The sequence below is a fragment of the Bos javanicus genome, chromosome 7, assembly GCF_032452875.1.
Source record: "Bos javanicus breed banteng chromosome 7, ARS-OSU_banteng_1.0, whole genome shotgun sequence".
Classification (NCBI taxonomy): Eukaryota; Metazoa; Chordata; class Mammalia; order Artiodactyla; family Bovidae; genus Bos; species Bos javanicus.
Genome location: NC_083874.1, coordinates 94,808,525 through 94,827,019, shown reverse-complemented (window position 1 = coordinate 94,827,019; position 18,495 = coordinate 94,808,525). Strand labels below are relative to the sequence as shown.

The following is an 18,495-nucleotide window of genomic DNA, read 5'->3' as shown; positions in this document are numbered from 1 at the left end:
ATCATTAATTTTAGGCAAGTTATGACTATGTGATTGTTGTTAATATGAACAAACTTTTGTTGTCTATGGCCTTTCTTTCTTTGATTGTACATACTAAGAAATAAAATTATATATAGAAAATTGAGTTTTTCCAGTACAGGGAATAAACAAAGTATTGTCTGTTTTATTGCTGCACTTTAAAGTATAATAAGTGATAACCCCTAATAAAATGGACTGATGAATTTTGTATTTGTAGTAGATGATAAACTTCACAGGAGTAGTGTCAGTATTATTTCATAATTATTATTATTACTGTTTAATATTAATAAAATGGTAGACTCAATCATTCCATCACTTAAATTAATATGCATTTCTAAATTTGTCTCTAATACTATCTATTTTGGAGATTTGGACTATCTGTAAATGGACTTTAGAGCTGTAGTGAAAAGGCAACCTGAGGGGGAAAGATCCTGTTCCTGCTTATTATAAATCTATATGCTTGAGAATTTTTATGTCACAAAATGCAAAAATTCAATGTGAATAAATACAATCTTTTTAAACTTCATAACTTGAAAACATTTCAGGAGCCAAGAGATTAATTGTATCATTCAGCACCAACTAAGAGTACTTCTAAATCTTGTGAAATGCTAAGATGAAGGAGATGTTTGTGTGTGGATGTCAGAGGTTTGCTTCTCCATGATAGCTTTATAATGAAGTCCTCTTTTTTTCTCCCCCAGAAACTGAGTGTTCATGAATGGGATCCTAATGGGAACAATTGTTCTTCTGAATTTTGTTTTATGGCTTTTTAGATGGTCTTTACTGCATGCTGATTCTATCTTGAGATACTAGTTTTGGTTGTTCACTTAAGGCTTCTTGAACTTTTTTACAAATTTCAGTGGCATCAGTAACATCTGAAGGGATGTTCCAGAGGCAGGAATTCCTGAGCTCAGCCAGGCTGCCCATTTCAGTGAAGGGTTATCTGGGAAGAGAGGACAATACTCAGGGGAGGAAAGAAGGGTTTGAACTCCTTTTCCCTCCCTAGCAACTGACAACTTGTTTGATGTCTGCTTCTTCCCTCTTCCCATAATTCTTCCAGTTGGGAAGTGGAGGCCAGGGAAATGCAAGTGAAGGATATTTTCTTAGGAGGGACTAGGTTAGACTGAATAACAAGGAACCAATATGTGCAGGCTTCCAAGCTCTTGATTCAGAAATGTAGGTTTTAGCAGTCTCAGAAGAAATATGGCTTGTATGGCATACCTGTTAACCCCAGGCCCTAGGCACCATTACTGAGCAGGCAGTTTCTATTTGAAACTTCAGCCCTCCTTTTCTGAAATCTGCTACCCACCTCCCCCAAACTTTCCTAGTTTTCCAGGCTTCCTCAGTTTATCTCTGCCAGCTCCATTCTCTCTTCCTACTCTATTGTCTGAGTAGAGTTCACTGATAAAAGTAATTTAGATATAAATAACTGATGGGTTTAAATCTTAATGGGCATTTGAATTTTAACAGATAAGCTTTTAACCAAATGAATGGTTGTTGGAGTTGGAAGGCTGGGAGTGTGGGGGAAGGGAGTGCCCCAGAAGGTACTCAGAGCTGGAGGACACTGGGTCCTACCTTGAGCATTCTGGGCTCTGTCTTCTCCGTCCCCCACCCCCCACCGCAGTCCCCTTTTTATTATTCTAACTGGGAACAAAATATATGGACTCAGCATTGTTTCAGAGCCTGCAGCTGCATTCCAGCCTCCCCTCCCCCCTTCTCTTTGCAGAGCCCTCCCCGTCCCTTTGGGACTTGGTAAAAACAAAGAGTCATTGCAGGGGAGGGAGTGGGTTGGCACAGCCCACAGGGAGGACACAGAGCCACAAATGTGAGGGTCTTCTGTACAGTGTTCCTCTGTTTTTCTTGAGAGCCATGGTAATTTAACATTGCCGGTGCTGATTGCTTTAAAAACTCTCTAAAGAAGTATCCTTAGAGAGTTTTCCTATGTGGAAAATGTTTAGGACTCAAAATTGGGAGGTTTTAACTTAGATTGCCCATAAAAGGGTTTTTCTTAATGAGAAATTTTAGTTGTCTTCTAATATAGGGTTCCAGGTGCTTTGAAAGTTTTCCTAGAAAGAATGTGGCAAATCTAACAAATGTATAGTCTTTACATCAAATGTGATTGAAAATGTAAATTAACTATCATGACAGTGTCCTGTGTAGATATATTTGAAATAGAAATGAAATGTCAGTGCATCATTTTAAAAGTGAACATTTAGTGTCAAGATTATTTCTTCTTTCCCTGATACTAAGCACTGCATGGTTATACTGTTTCTTGTTACTAATTATAGGATTTTCCCCCTTCTGTTAGAAAGTCAGAATTTGGGTCTTGGCAGGTTAGCTTTTAAGCACATTTACTTTTGTGCCTGAACATGTTCTCTTAAAGTTTTCTTCTAAAAGAAAAAGAAAATGCAGACTGGACCATTAAACAAAGTATGGTCTTAAAGAGGAAAATTCTGAGAATCATTGATTACCTGGATTTTTATCATCACAGTTGGGCAGCATAAAAAATGTAAATTGTGTCTTTCACACTTCATCTCACCCTTTACCCTCTGTGGAAGAGAGTACTCAGGAAATTGAATGGTCGTTGAAGGCATTTTATGAATTCTGAAGAGACGAAATAACTGTTAGGAGCAGTTGACTATGTTTTTAAAACTCATGAATATCAGGAGCTGAATAAATCAGCCTGAAATACCTTGTTGATTTTTAAGAGTATGGCTCAACCGATTATCCTCGTGGTTCTAATCTATACCTAGGATACTCGTAACTAAAGGTTTACTATTGCCTAGTAAATGCATAGAATTATGCATTTTTGTAGAAAAGATAGAAAAGGTAGCTTTTCTAATTGATAGAAAAAGAAGCTGGTAAGATTCACTACAGTCCTGAAGTATTCAAGTTGCCACATTCACAGGGGTGTATTGACATAACGAACACAGTTTCCAAAAGCTGCATCCTTATTGTTGAGCAAGCTTTATCTAAATCAGGTTAGTTCTGTATCATATTTTAACTAGAAAACGTGGTAGATGAAAATTTTCCAAAAATGTGTGTTCCAGTAAAGTTTTAAAAACTAATTACTGTGTATTTTTATGTTTGTTGAAAATTTCTTATCTAAAGACCCACAGCTGAAGGAGACAGCTGTACTGCCTAGGTCTTTACACTGCCAGGGAGAATTCTCCCTACACTGGACAGCTCTCAAAGGAGAGGTGCTGGAAGCAAGTTAACTCAGTATTTTCAAGTAATGGCAGTTGTTGCTGATGCAATTATCTACTAACATAATTCTTCAATAAACTATAAACAGGTGCCTAATCAGTGGGTGCACTAATAACTTTATTGTTCCATTTGTCTCTTACTTATTGCACACACATTCTTTTAGTCCTTAGTGATGCCAAGTGCTTTGCTTAAGTGCTTAGTGTGCAGAGATACAGGGATGGGTAAGACATAGGCTTTGCCCTCAGGGAACTTGTGACAAACACATACAGACTAATACTCAGGAAAGAATTAATAATGTAGGACTTAATCCAGACCTTCCTCTGTAGAAACAAGGGACTCTCAGGAACAATGCTTATGTATTTCTGATTGGTATGAATCAGCATCTTAAAGCAAAGGTTTCAGAAAAAACAAAATACTGTATCCTGGAAATAGGTTTATAACATTCCAGAAGGTCTATTAAAATCTGTGTACACCCTCATACACAAAAAGGTATGTTTATAATTCAGATAGAATCTGAGATGGTAAGGTTTTCCACAGCAAATAATGGCCACGTCTGCTGGCCTGAGGCAGCCTTGCAGAGTGGACTTGCCTGCCTGTGGCACCAGGGACTCCTGTGCAGGGAATGATTGTCCCAGGGCGGTGAGAAAAATGTTAACTTTGTCACAGTAAATAGGATTCCAGACTTCAGTATTAACTCAGTATTTGTTATGAGAATGTTGTTCCAAAATTCTCTCTAATTTAATTGCTTGCTTCAGACTCAGCAATCCCAGAGGCTTTAGAAAGTAGAAGCTGCATGTGTAATTCAGAAATTAACCTTAAGATGACTGAAAATTAAAAAAATATTCTCTGTACGTACCACCATGTCATGTTTCCTATAAAATACTGAGTCATACACACTTTACCAAGAAGGAGCAATTAAGAGCCAGCCAAACAGGTTTTAAATGTATGCTTTCCAAAAAGGCACAGTGACCTTCTGTGGATGAAATCAGCACTGAACTGCTAACTTTGAAGGCTTGAATGGTGTTAGAATTTTTGCAGTAGAGCCATTAACTCTAAAGAACAGAATTGGATTTTTTTTTTTTCTTCCAAACTTAGCAAAGCATTCAGAAATATTTTGTTAATTACTTGTTTTCCTTTTGGGGGGCTGGAGAGAAGATTGGTTTTGAAAAACTAAATTATACAGTATTTGAAATTAGTAGGCAGTTTCAACCCACCTGCAAATACTTCCCACAGACTACCCTTCTCTAATCTACTTGATACCCGGGAAGCAAAGATAACTATCTGCTTGAAACAGCAGCAAAGATAAAAATAAATCCCCAGCACTGCCATTCCCTCTTCGATGATACGCCTGCAGTCTGCTTTCCCTTGCTGTTTTTGGTTTGGCTAGTCAACTGGTTTTGCCAACAGTTGTGTTTAGTCAGTCTGCTCAAAGGTTGCTGACTAACAGCTTACCCTTACACATTCAGCTCTGAATGTAATTAATACTACAAAGATTTAATTTTAACATTAAAATTAAATTCTTTTGTAATGGCAGTTCTGGTTTAATTTTTTTTTTTAATATTACAGTGGTTAACATTTTGATGTCTGTATTGAATTTTACCTCATTAACCACACATTGGGCTTCCCCGGGTGGCTCAGTGGTAAAGAATCCTAATGCAGGAGAGGCAGGAGATGCGAGTTCTATCTCTGGATCTGGAAGATCCACTGGAGTAGGAAATGGCAACCCACTCCAGTATTCTTGCCTGAAAAATTCCATGGACAGAGGAGCCTGGGGTTGCAGAGTCAGACATGACTGAGCACACGCACTGCAACCATATGTTAATTTACTAAGGTGTTAATACAATAATAAATTACCCAATTTGAAAGAAATATTTCACTTTGGTATATATCAGAGATCACAAAGGAGCTGAAGACTAAGTCATCCAGCTCTGTCCTTCATCAAATTGAAGTCACTTTAGAAAGCAGCTATTGGAACTATGATTGAAATCTGAACTTGCAACCAATACCATAAATGGCATTCTTAGCAGTTAGTTAAGCTTCCAATCTTCATTCAGCAAGCTTTTGTGACTATTTGCTGTGTACCAGGCACCACGGTAGACAGGGTGTGGACCTTGAAATGCCAGCTCTTGTTCCTGACACCACCTGTTTGTCAATAAAACCTGCCACTGATGGCTTTGCCTTTTTGTTTCATTTCCCACCAAAAACTGAAACTTGTGAAGCTCAGTTGCCTGTGTTACAGACATAGTCACTTTAACAGCACTCACTTATTTAAGCTTGAAAAGTAATCATCTTTAACCATCCTATAATATCTACGGTTCTTATAGCTAATCCATCCCTAAATTTGAACCACAAGCAGTATTTAAATCTCTTTTGACCTCTTACTATGTGCAAGGCCTTATCCTTATAAGAACATGATCTATTAAAAAGAAAAGCCAAAATCTAAAGCAGGAAAAACAGTTTAGCAGAATATGTGGAAGCCTTAGATCTTATTTCAAACAATATTTAACACAGCAACAAAATTACTATATATCACTGATTGCAAGACATTTCTTAACCTTTAACATCTTTGGATAGAAACATATCTCATTAGCAGCAGCATCTTAGTGGTGTGTCATAGTTTGTCAGCATTTTATACTATGCAGTGGTACATAAAATCATGGACAGCCGTACAGCTGGGCTGGCATCTTAGATTCAATTAACGGTAGCAGTACAGTAGAAATATTTAGAGAGTTGCTGTATTCTGCAGTAAGAGTTTATCTAACTAGAATCTTTTCCAAAGTTTTCTTTCCTGACCTTACCCTTGACAAGTTTGCTTATTAGCTCCATATGTTAGATAATCTGAAGAATTTATAGGGAAGGTAAATATTTATAACCATTCTTGAATTGTGATTTAAACTGGAAGGAACAAGAGTATGAAATTAAAATGTTCTCAAACTTATTTTTAGGCTAAAATTTTTAACTTATAAAAGTAATTTGCTTTGAAAACAAGTTTAGAAGAAAAGAATTTTACTGACTTAAAGACTTAAAAAGCACATATAAATGCTTTGAGGCTAATGAATTTGCCCTTACCAGGCTAGGAATTTTCAAAATCTCTCTTAACTAGTCTTATAATTTGTAGTATATTTAGCATAAGTGCATAGTCATCCATTATTTTGTTTATAGACTCCAGTTTTTTTTTTTTTCAGTATTTTTATAACTAAAATTTATTGAATATTTATTATGTGCTAAGACCCCTATTCTAAGCACATTTACACATGTTATTTTCATTTAGTCCTCGCTAGGATGCCGTGAAGCACATACTCGTATCCTGCAGGTGTGTTAACTCTGGCTTTAAATTTAAACCACTTGGTAAAGCTCACACCATTAGTGAGTGAATGAACCTGCACACAGTCTAAGCATCTGATTCCAGAGCCTGTTTTCATCACTGCACTTGCCTTGCCGGCCTATAATAAATGTTCAGTGAGCATTTTATTCTCACATTCAGAGAAACATTTGTTGAGTATCTCCCCAACCAGGAAGAGGGAGAGTCAGGGAGGGCTCAGAGAGGTAGGGACGTGTGGCAAATATTCCCACCATCTTAAGGAACTTGAATTTCACCTTGGAGATCAGTGCTTCTTATCTATAAAATCTCTCTAAGGGTCAATGAGGAGGTCTGGAAATTTGGCTTTTAAAAATTTTCCCCCTAGATTTCCTTATAATAGCTAGGTTCACTGTGATTAAGAACATGAAAAGAATATGCACAAACGCAGGTATGCATACATTCTCTTTTTTGGACAAGGTTCATAACTTTCATCATTTTCTGAAGGGGACCACCAGTCTCCCCAATAGAAAACTACTATAGTAAATGCTTTCAGCACATTTAGTAACCAGTCACAGTAAGGAAAAACATTTTGCTTTGTGACCCTTTACAGATACAGGTGTACACATTCAAACAGCTACAAAAAGTTTCACAGCACGTTATTTATCCTTTACCAATATATTCTGACATGTTCTATTCTATTTCAGTTTAAAAGAATCCTGGTCGCAGCGTACTAAAATTATGTCATAACTTTCCAATGGGTCACAATCTATAGTTTAAAAAACAATACACGAAATTATCATTTCCTTTTTTTTTTAATTTTAGAAATTTTAGCCAGGGAGTCATGTGACCAGATATGCATTTTAGTTTGTTTATCCAGTAGCTGTCTTAACTTACATTGCTTATATATGGCAAGGAAGGAAAGGGAGGCGTCAAGGATGGCCTCATATTTATGATGAGCATTTCTTTGAATGGTGAGGCTATTATTCAAGATCTAAAATAGATGAAAGAACACACTGAGGCAGGAGTCATGGAGTGTTTGGTTCAGGACATGCTGTCCATGAGGTGTTCAGATAATAACTCTGTACCTCGTTCTGTCAAGATGGATCTGTCCAGGAGACATTGGTAATGGGGGGATTTGGAAGAAACGGGTTTTTCAAGAAACAGTTCGAAAAGACGTTTTATAGGGCTTAAGTATACTTGACAGTCCAGTAGTGAGAAGAAAAAAAGATGTATTAACAGGTGGAAATCTGTTAAGGTCTATTAAAAGTTACTTTTTTTCAATTGTTAGGCAAACTGGTTTAGTTATGAACACACGAGTGTTGATACTTTTAATTCTTAATATTTATGAAATTTGAAGCTCCTTTTGCCAAATTTTGTTCACACTCGTTAAGAACAATGACAGGCTAATAGAGATAAACCATGGCATATTGATTATCAAAGAGTACACAAGTAAAAAGCAGTGACTTAGAGCTCTGTGCAGTACGGCAGTGAAAACTCTTAAGTGGGCAGAAGTCTACATATGGTATGACACCATTTGTATAAAGTTTAATAACAGGCAAAATCAAACTGTATTGTGTAGGTACACATGTGATTAAATTATTAAAAGCAATAAAGGAATGGTAATCACAAAAGTTAGAATAGTTGTTACCTCTGTTATAGAAAGGCAGGCAGAAGGGATAGGAGGTGAGCACATGGGTAGATATGTTATTGCTAATGTTCTCTTATGTTGGGCAGGGAATCCACAGAGTTTACTGTGTTGTCAGGCTTCATAACTATCAAGCAAATGTTACATAAAGTTCTCATTATCATTAACTTTAAATATAGTAATGTAAATACATATCTTTGTATATTTATAATCTGTCATCTGCATGGATTAAAAGAGAAAAACCAGAACATGTTTCAGTAGATGCCAAGGTGGCATTTGATAAGAATTCAATATTAAATATAGATTTAAACTTTAAGTGGGAATAGAAGAATTCTTTCTTAACATGATGAAAACTATCAAGCTAATAGCCAGTTACTGAACAACAATAAAATACACATGGCCACTCTCATCTCTAAAATTTAATATATTTTGGAGAATGCTCATTAATATAATGAGAAAGAAAATTAACCATTTTTAATTAAAACCTATGGATAATAGATAAGAGGAAACAAATTTGCATCTGCAGATAAACCAAGTAAATAACTATAAAAACTCATACAGGATTTCCTTTAGTAACACGGTCAGTTCCGAAATAACTTTAAAAGCCACTGGCTTAAACATAGTAGAGTGGAATGAAGAGAAGTTTCTTTTAAAATGGGAGAAATAGCGGAACATTTGTAAACTGATGGCCCTCACCCAATAGAAAGCAAAAGTTGATACACAAAAGAGGAAGACTTGCTGGAGCAATGCCCGTAAGTAGTTGGAGAGATAGTGTCTATTTGCTAGAGGAGAGATTGGTTTTAGATAGGAGCAAAGAAAGCTCTTGTATGATAGCTAGTGGGAAGGTATGTATATGAGTGCAGATTTTGAAATTCTTATTGTTTGTTAAACCATTTCTTTAGTCATGTCTCCAAACTAAAGTCAAAACACATAGGTCAAAGTCTTATAATCTTCACACTTAGCAAAGTTTTGGCAAATGGAAAATGCCTACTAAGTGATAAATACAATTTTTGAAAATCACTAGCCTCTCTAAGCACTAACAATTAGGAATTTCAGTATAAAAATGCTCTTGTTAACGGTAGCAAGAAAAAATTATAAAGTAGCAAAGGTTAAAGGTTAAATGTAGTCATGTTATTCTATCTAAAGAGCTGTAATACTTTCCTGATGGGTATAATAAGAGAATATATAACTGATAAATGGCAAGACTGTCTGTCCATAGATTTAGGTTAGAAGCTTTTGAAGTTGTCGTTTCTTCTTCCTAATTAATAATAAGATGTCATATATATCATGATACTAATTTTAAAAATAAATGTGCTATGTGTGTGCTCAGTTGTATCCAACTCTTTGTAACCCCCCTGGACTATAGCCCACCAGGCTCCTCTGTCCGTGGGATTCTCCAGGCAAGAATACTGGAGTGGGTTGCCATTCCCTTCTCCAGGGGATCTTCCTGACCCAGGGATCGAACCTGCATCTCCTGCCTCTCCTGCATTGGCAGGCAGATTCTTTACTGCTCAGCCACCTGGGAAGGTTTAAAAATAAGTACACAAATGCAAATAGAAACCTACAAAAAATTTGAAATGCTGTACACCAAAATGTCATTGCTTTACTAATTGCTTTTCTAATGAGATAGATGTGTTTATCTATGTTTCCTAATTTTTATATAAGCATAAAATAAATATTTAGAGATGCTGACCTTAAATGTGTCAGGAATCTAGGAGAAAGCCTGAATAGTCAAGGTTTAAAAAAAAAGTTGACAAGGAAAAGAGAAAGCATGTTTCGAAGTTATCTGTACCTAGACACCAGCTGAATATCTTTCTAGTCAACTACTTAATGAGTTGCTTTGTCATCTATCAGTTGAGAAAGTTTTCTCCCTTCTGTGATCTTTCTCCCCAGGGAAACGAAGGTAAAGGCGGAGTGGCTGGTGTTATCAAGAACATGGGACAGAGGCCACTCTCCTTACTGAATTAACAGCAAGCATTTTGGAACAGTGGTGTTGTGAAGAGTCCTGGCAGTGGCTCCAGTCTAGAAAGAATAGATTATGGGGATGAAAAGCAGTAGTCAGCTGAATTTCAAAAGATAAGATTTTTAGGGAACTTCAGGCACTAAAACTCAGAATGCAATAGAGAACCTATTAAAGATAACTAAATTGGGCCCACAGTATTGAAAGGTTAGTACTTAATTAAGCAGCCATAGGAAAAGGGCAATCTTTTATAGAACTTAAAAAGTTTACAGTGTCTAATAATCACTCAGTAAGTTAAGAGTGAGAATATAAGGTATAGCCATATTTATGAATGTAGTAGTACTCTACTAATCAACACTAAGAAATTCTTCCTTAATAATAATAACCAGAATGCTTTTTTAGTTTTCTCTTAATCTGTTTGTATTGGTAATTCATTAAAATCAGTTTTCACAGATTTGGAAGGAGGAACAGAACTTGAGGCGTTCCATTTCCACCAAACAATAGGATGATGCTGACATATTTCCACAGCTGTTTAAATGTTTTGTATTTGGCTGTAAAGAAAAGTTCCTACCAGAGATGCTTGGTGTTTTGTTTTACTTTTTCAGGAAGATAGTGTTCTGTTCCTTCCTTTGAGAATTTGAAAAATAAAAAAGATAATTGTGAATCCATGATTAATTTTGGATAAAGTCTTAAACTTTACAATTTCAGATTCTGTAAAAAATTAAATATATATATATATATTTTTTTTTTTTTTCCCCAAAAATGTATAAGGCAATTGAGTCATAAGAAGCCAAATGTCTCCTGAAGCCTACTGATATGGTTATCTTTTTTAAGGGGCAATGCAAGGAATTATTGTCAAGAGGATAAAATGTTTTACTACCTCATATAATTTCTTTATTCTAGAGGGACCTGTGTTGTCTGCCTCCTAGCAGAATCAAATAACTATCTAGAATATAATCAACAGTTTTATGATATGAATTACTAAAATACAGTAATTACCTTAGTTGTCCATATGTAAAATATCTTAGCTCTTTCTTTGCCAACATATCTTTCTCTATTTGAAGGGATAGTTTTGATGGCTTTACCAATGGCCCAGGCATACCATCCTTAGAAATGAATCATTTTAGTCCTGTGTTTCTTATAATAATAAATCAATTGATCTAAGAGCCTTGACAGGCCCTCTTATTTACATGACCTGCCAAGTCTCTTAGAAATCAGAATTGCAGTCTCTAATTTAGTTCTTGGTGCACTGTGCATATCAGCAGCTTTATACATGTAAAATCAGAAAGAGTTTTATTTCTTGAAGGCTTGAAGGAAATTTTAGCAAGTGAGTTTGATTTATGAAAACAATAGAAATAAATTTTATGAAATGGACTCTACCTTAGGAATATATTTGCAAGGTAGATGTTTAGCAAGAGACCTTTAAAAATTAAAATAAATTTTATTCATTTTTCAAGACTACCTATATAGTTTTGATACACCAAAAAAAAAAAAAAAAAAAAAAACCCACAAACTTTAAAATACTGGTTGCATTTATGAAGACTGAATGCTTTACAATCATGAAGTTGTGATTCTCATGAGAACTTTTAATTCTGTTTTGTTTTTTCAGTGCACTGTAGCTAGTATCTGGGGTGCTGAAGGCAGCATTTTATTTTATTTTTTAATGGATAGGGCACTTGGGAAGCAGTGTTTGCTACCGTTCTAAAATAATACCCTTCTAGAGTAATTGCAGGTGTTTGTAATTTTTCAGCCTTTCATGGACACCTGTTGTGGCTGATTCATTCTTGTACCTTATCTCTGTGTATGTTGAGTTTGTAACAACTAGAAATATTGATAGTCTTTTGGGTTGTTTGTTTTCCCAGATAGCTTCTTTGGCTTTTGTTTAAGCTAACACTTAAATTTTGACCTTGAAGGTTTCTAGCCCCTTACTTTTGCAAATACCAAGAATTCAGAATAAGTATTATCAACTTTTGATTATCCACAGGGTGCCTGTTATCAGTCCATTACCATTTTATAATTACTTTAAAAATCAAACACATCACTGTTGCTGAGGGAGATGTGTGTACACATGAATCTAACAGGCTGAAATCAGAGTGGGAGCTCTCCATTACTGTCTTTACGTCATCAGAGCAAACACTCTGGGGCATACGCTGTGTGTTGGACATTGTACCAAGCCCTTTAGATGAGCTATCTCTTTAAACTCCAGCAATCTTACGAGGTGAATAGTATCATTACCCAAAGGGAAACAGAATTAGTGAGGTTAAGTTGCTTGCCCAAGGTAACGCAGATGGTAGATTCCAGAGCCACATTGGAAACTGGGCATGGTTGCTCCAGATTCTAGCATATGTAATCTAACATACTAGATGTGGTCTGCTTGCCCTGTTTCCTTGTCATCTGTGTGTAAAGGAGAAGTGCTCAGGTTGCCTCTTCTCAAACCATTGAATTTTATCCACCTTAGAACTGGAAATGCAAAGAGACCCAGTAGTAAAGAAAGCATTTTAAAAAGGAAAGTGAATAAGGCAGAAGGACACTATTTCTACCTTTGGTATCCTTCAAATATTTGCCTCTAATTCCCATCAAGAAATGGCACATAAGAGATCATACTTGTATACAGTCTTTTGTAACTGTCATTTAAGATGTGACTAAAGTGTAATTAATAAAATATCCCCTGACTATTGCACATCTTGCTGCTGTTTCTCTTCCCTTAGCACACAGCCTGGATCTGTGTCCTTGATCCCCAGAGCCTGCCTGGCTTCTGTGATGTTACCAACGTGGCTGCCTCAGCAGTCACCCTTTCCTCAACCAGAGTGGCTCTATTTGTAGTACATGGTGGGTTCCCCACAAGATTTATTTTGAAGAACGCATTCTGTAGCTTTAATTTGGTTTTAAATATGTTGATGTTGAAAAATAGAAAATTAAGAATTGAATTTCTTTTTAAATCTATGGAAATATTTTTTAGACTTAAATACCATTTATGTTATTGAACTGATAAGTTTTCACGGCAACATTGAGTGAGCTGGAAAAACCATGTGTTTTGCAAAATCTAGAGCCTGGGCCACTTTTAGCAACTTGTTTTAATCTTGAGTGTTCACATCTGCCAAGTCCCCGTCTCCCCCCACGTTTACACAACCATTGCTGACTGCCATACATGACTTCTGTTCCACCCACGTTTTACCAGCAGTGCCTCCTGGCATATTACAGAAAGCTTTCTTCAAGACTTCAGGAGAACAAGGAGAGAAGATTAGCAATGAATTTGGAAACTGACATTCATATCAAAGATTGTTTTTCCTTGTAGAAATCAGGTTTGGGCTTTGTTTCTGAGAAACAAGCCATTTTTTAAAAAAAACAAAATTCTGCTTCCTATTTGACCAGGAGAATTGCTAAGTTTAGAATTATTTAGTGTGGTTTCCCTAAGTCCTTTAAAATGCAAAGTGGTCTTAAAGATGCTAGATCATATTTTCAAATGGAATTTCATAAGGCCAGAGTATCATGTGAATATTTTAATAAAGATGAAGATAATTTTTTTAAAAAAGAAAAATGTATATTATAAATTTAAGTTCTACAAACTCAGGCAACCACTTGACCTAGGCTTGGGACTAAACATAGCACAAGGAGGTAAGAAACTTTTTCATCTTGACGTTTGTACCACACAGTGCCTGCTGTTTGCTGTTCGTTTGTTTGTTTCTTCCTTTCATTTTGCTATTTATTTTTGCCTGCTCTGGTTTTCCACTGACTCTTTTAAGCGATCTATTTCAGATATAAATCTAATTTTTTAGTATTCCTGGTGAAAGTCTTCTTCAGAGTGCATTTAATCTAGTTCTAAGTTTCTTCAGATGGATCCAACAAATATTTATTATGTATCTATTATGTTCCAATATGTGTGAAAGTAAGACCATGGTCCTTGCCCCCCCAAAAAACTCTTGGTCTAATAGGAAGGAAGACATATGAAGAAGTGCTCAGCACACAGTACAGTGAGGGCAGCAGGAGAGGCGAGCCCAGGGGGCTGTGGGGCCAAAAAAGGGAACCTGTTTCCCTGGGGAAGGAAAGGCTCCTGAACTGAGGGTAGATAAAGGGTAAGTTAGCACAGGTCAAGACAGAAATGGGTACGTCAAGTACAAGGTGGAGAGTGAGGCCCAGGTCTGTTGGGAAGGAGCTGCAAGTGTCCTTCCAGTTCAGGAGCTTACTTCCACAACAGATCAGTAGAAGGAACCATACAGAAATTATGATGCTTGGGATTGACATGGTCACACTGGCATTTTATGAAACTGATTTTGGCAGCTGAATGATTAGAGGATGGGATCAAGAGAAGACAAAAAGTGGAGGCCAGATCACAAGATGTCCAAGCAGGTGATATTGAGCCCAAACAGAGGAAGGGCACAAGAACATACATTGAGAGAGAATTTGGGGAGTAAAGGCAGTAGGCCTTGCGTCTGGATGCCGAGGGGTGTGCGGTGGTGTGGGGGGAACGAAGAGCCAAAGTTGACTCCCCAGGATGCCAGTAACCTCAGTAAAATAGATGACTAGTAGTTTATTAACTAGGAGACAGGTTATGTGACAGGGTGGGCAGATTTAGGAGTAGGATGAGAATTCTTTCCTATAGAAGCATTGATGCTGTGGAATATATTTAAATTTCAGAAGGGAATGGTTAATAAAATGAAAAGCAATTTTAAGATAAGGATTATGAAACTGAACACGAAGTTTTAGTTTTTGCCACCACAGAGGCAATATGGATTAGCCCAGCTATGAAATTTGAACAAACTTATCAGATTCTCTTGGTGGCTCTGTCATTTTTCTTCTAAAAGCTATTCTGGCATTTAGCTCAATTTTGCAGTCATTTTTAAATACAGATTTTCTGTTCCCTCACACTCCATAGTCTGTATACTTTTCCCTGGTTCTCTAGTATCTGCTATTTGCATCTTACCCCTGCCACTAACTGACCTTCCCCCCTTTTCCTGGAAATACCCAGCTACCAACCAACTACCCCCAACCACCTGGGCCCTTCTCAATAATTTTTGGCCATGGAACTACAAAATGAGTCATAACAAAACCCATTTTGAAGCCCCTTTTTAGCTGGTGAAACCAGCATTGGTCAACTGTATTTTCATGTGCTTAGCAGATTTACATTAAGGTACTCATCATCATATCCAAGAATAAATATACAAACATAAATATATACATGTACATATGAGTATATATATGCACATATATGTATATGTGTGTACACACACACACTCTCCCAAACAACTCCATTCTTCCAGGGGAAAATGCCTTGGCATCAACCTTGATATTTCTTTCATTCCTCACAGTATGTCTAGGAATCCTCCCATCTCTACCTACAAATTATATCTTGAATCCCTCTACTTCTCCCCATCTCCTGGTCGAAGTAATCATTATCTCTTCTGAATTTCTGTATATAAGTGCCCAATGGCAGGGATCATTGTAATGTTTTATTCATTAATATGTCACAGAAACCTAGAGTAGTGCCTAACACAGTAGGCTGGCAGTTAATATTTGTGGAATAAATGAACAAATCAGTCAGTGTCATCTTACTGGATAGACCAACATTTAGAAGGCTGGTTTCATATTAAAGAGAAACCTTATTAAGAGAGCCAAAAATTACCCAAGGAAGTTTTTTTTCAGTTTTAGTGATACAGCAACTTGGGTGTATTTGACTGTCAAAAATTAACACTTTACTTTTGTAGATGGTATTGCTTACTTGTAACCAATTGAAATTAATTTTTGATATGTTGTCATCAATGATGTTTTTCCCCAAAACAGCCATAAATTTAAAAGAATATATTAGGGGTGAGAATGTGGTTTCAAAGGAAACTACAGTAGTACTGACTACTGTACCCTTCCAACGTGATTTGTTTAAGTCCTAATACGGGATTTAAGGAACTATATGAAGAAGAATAGAAAAGGCTAGTCTACGTTTACTTTAATACTGTACATCTTGCTACAGAGGAAGAATGCAAGGAAATAAATGGACTTACTTTGTCCTGAATTATTCATATTAATTGGTATATGGCCTGAGTTTTTTTTAAAATAACTGCCAACATTTCCGATTGTGCAGATAAATTTAGCATTTTGCACTACTCTCAGTAAAGCCTCTATCATGTGGAAGTTTCAGATGTTTGTAATATGTGTGGGATCCACTCCCCTCCCTGTCATTCCTTGTCAGTGGGAACATTCATCTCTTACTGATTTCTGTAATACCTAAACTTTTTCTACTGCCAGTGAAAGATCCCCTCCCTACTCCCCCACCCCCACCCCAGCATTGGTTTCTACATCTGGACTGATCTGAGAAGCTTTTTTTCTTCCCTAAACCCATAATGTTAGGCCTAAAGTTAAAACTGCAGCTCTAGTTTGAAAAATAGGACTTTGTGGCTTTCAGGTTGAGGTTTCTATTTTCTGTTCTGATTCTAGGTTTATTCTGCCCCTAAACTCTGGAACCTTACCAATACCATGCAAATACATTTCTCTAGCTAAACTGAATTTTCCAGATTATTAGGCAATTACAGAATCATTAAGAGTCAGGAAAGGATTTGAGAACAACAGAGAATTCTAATGTTTAAATGTTTGTAGCATTTTTTGTATCCAAACTAAGATATATAGTTTATATATAGTAAAATAATAGCTATTTTAGTCCAATAATATTAAGAGACAAGCTGACCTCCTAAGATACTATAGGAATGGAGGGAAGTGGGTTCTGAGGCCATAAAAACTGGGAAATTGCTATTCAGAGTGAAAGGACCTAGTTTACAGTAAATGATTTTGTTTAAGCTGGCATTTCCCAAATTTATTTGAGGATAGAACCTTTTTCATATAAGGAAATTTCAACATGCTTTATAATATTGGTGGAAAGAAAGCAGACACTTCAGTTCTCGCTGTGGCTGAGGCTTTATTCACCATTTTTATTTATCTAGCAAATACATATGGAGGGACTGCTTTTTGCTACATACTATTCAAGATGCTGACAATACCTGGAACAAACCAGACAAAAGCCCATGGCCGTCTAAGGATTAGAAGGCCTAGCCAGGGGAGAAAGACAATAAGCAAAATTAAGTAGTATAGGTACTAAGTACTTTAGACAAACATGGGGCCAGTCAGGAGGTCAGGAGTACAAGGGTTACAATTTTAAATACAGATGTAACCTTGAGCAAATCACTTAGCTTCTCTCTGCTCCAAATCTGTAGGATGCAGCCACTCAACTAAATCATCTCCAAGGCCCTGCCAGCAGGTCTGCTTTAAGGACCAAGAGTTGTCATAATCAAGCTGTGGTATTGCAGGGTCATGAACATCTCACTGAGCATTTGCAGTTACCTTAGTAGAAAAGGCTGATAAAAATTATAGAATTGCTGCCAAATAAAAGCTTATGTAAACCTAAATAATTTGTAATACCCACAACAGAATAAAGCATTTGTGTTAAATAAATGGGAAAAAACACCTTGTTGGTTCTATTTTTAATCTAGTATGTACCTCAGTCCAGTCCAGTGAAGAAACCTCTGCAGTAAAAGTACCAGTGGCTTTTAAGCAGATGCTAGCATGCCCGTATGAGAAACTTGCAGCAGTACACATACTACGCTTCTGCCCTTATATCCTTTTGTAAAACAGAGGTCTGTGACTCGATGTTGAAATGACCTTTCAGACAGTATTCCAGTGCCACATGCCTGAACTTGTGTCTCAGAGTAATTAGAAGCTTTGACTTACACATCTTGGTATACAGTGTTTATGTTAATTATAAATGTCTGAAAGTTTCCTGAAACTTTGTCTTCATAGCTTTTTATCAAAGACAGCCTGGCGTTTGGGAGGAGGGTTGTGGATTGTGGTCCTAAGCCTTTTGATTTTCAGCCTCTCATATTTGGAATGAAAATTAAAATCTACTTTTCAACTTACCCAGATCACGGTAGTATATTTTTATATTCATTGTGAATAAGAAACTGTTTGGAATCAGAGTCTTTGATACTTTTAAAATAACATTTCACTCTTAAGGCATTAGCTAAAAATTTCAAGTAGACCATGGGTCCCTGAAGTTCTAAAAGTATTCCCACTGACTTGTAGGAAAAGCTCAATATAATTAAAACTGAGAAGTTCCTATCATACATAGGGATGCTCTTCCAAAATTGTTTCTAAATCAGACCTTGGAATTTCTTTTCCCATGGTGATTAGCCCTGTCTTCAAAAGCCGATCCTAGGCCCAACAATAACAGTCATTTTCATCTCCCCCTAGTCATAGTCCATAACCCAAAGCCCAGTTTATAAGAAAATGCTTCATAATCATTCTGGAAGAAAAGACTGACTCCTACTTCACTATCTAAATAAGCTATGGAGTAGGTTCCTGTATATTAGAGGGAGAAGTAATGAGTAT

General features: G+C 36.5%; 1 protein-coding gene across 1 annotated transcript in view; it reads left to right on the top strand.

Annotated features, from left to right (window-relative positions):
- The window catches only part of ELL2 (elongation factor for RNA polymerase II 2), a 73,681-nt gene that overhangs the window by 21,101 nt on the left and 34,085 nt on the right, over positions 1-18,495 (top strand). The gene's annotated exons all lie outside the window — the stretch shown is intronic.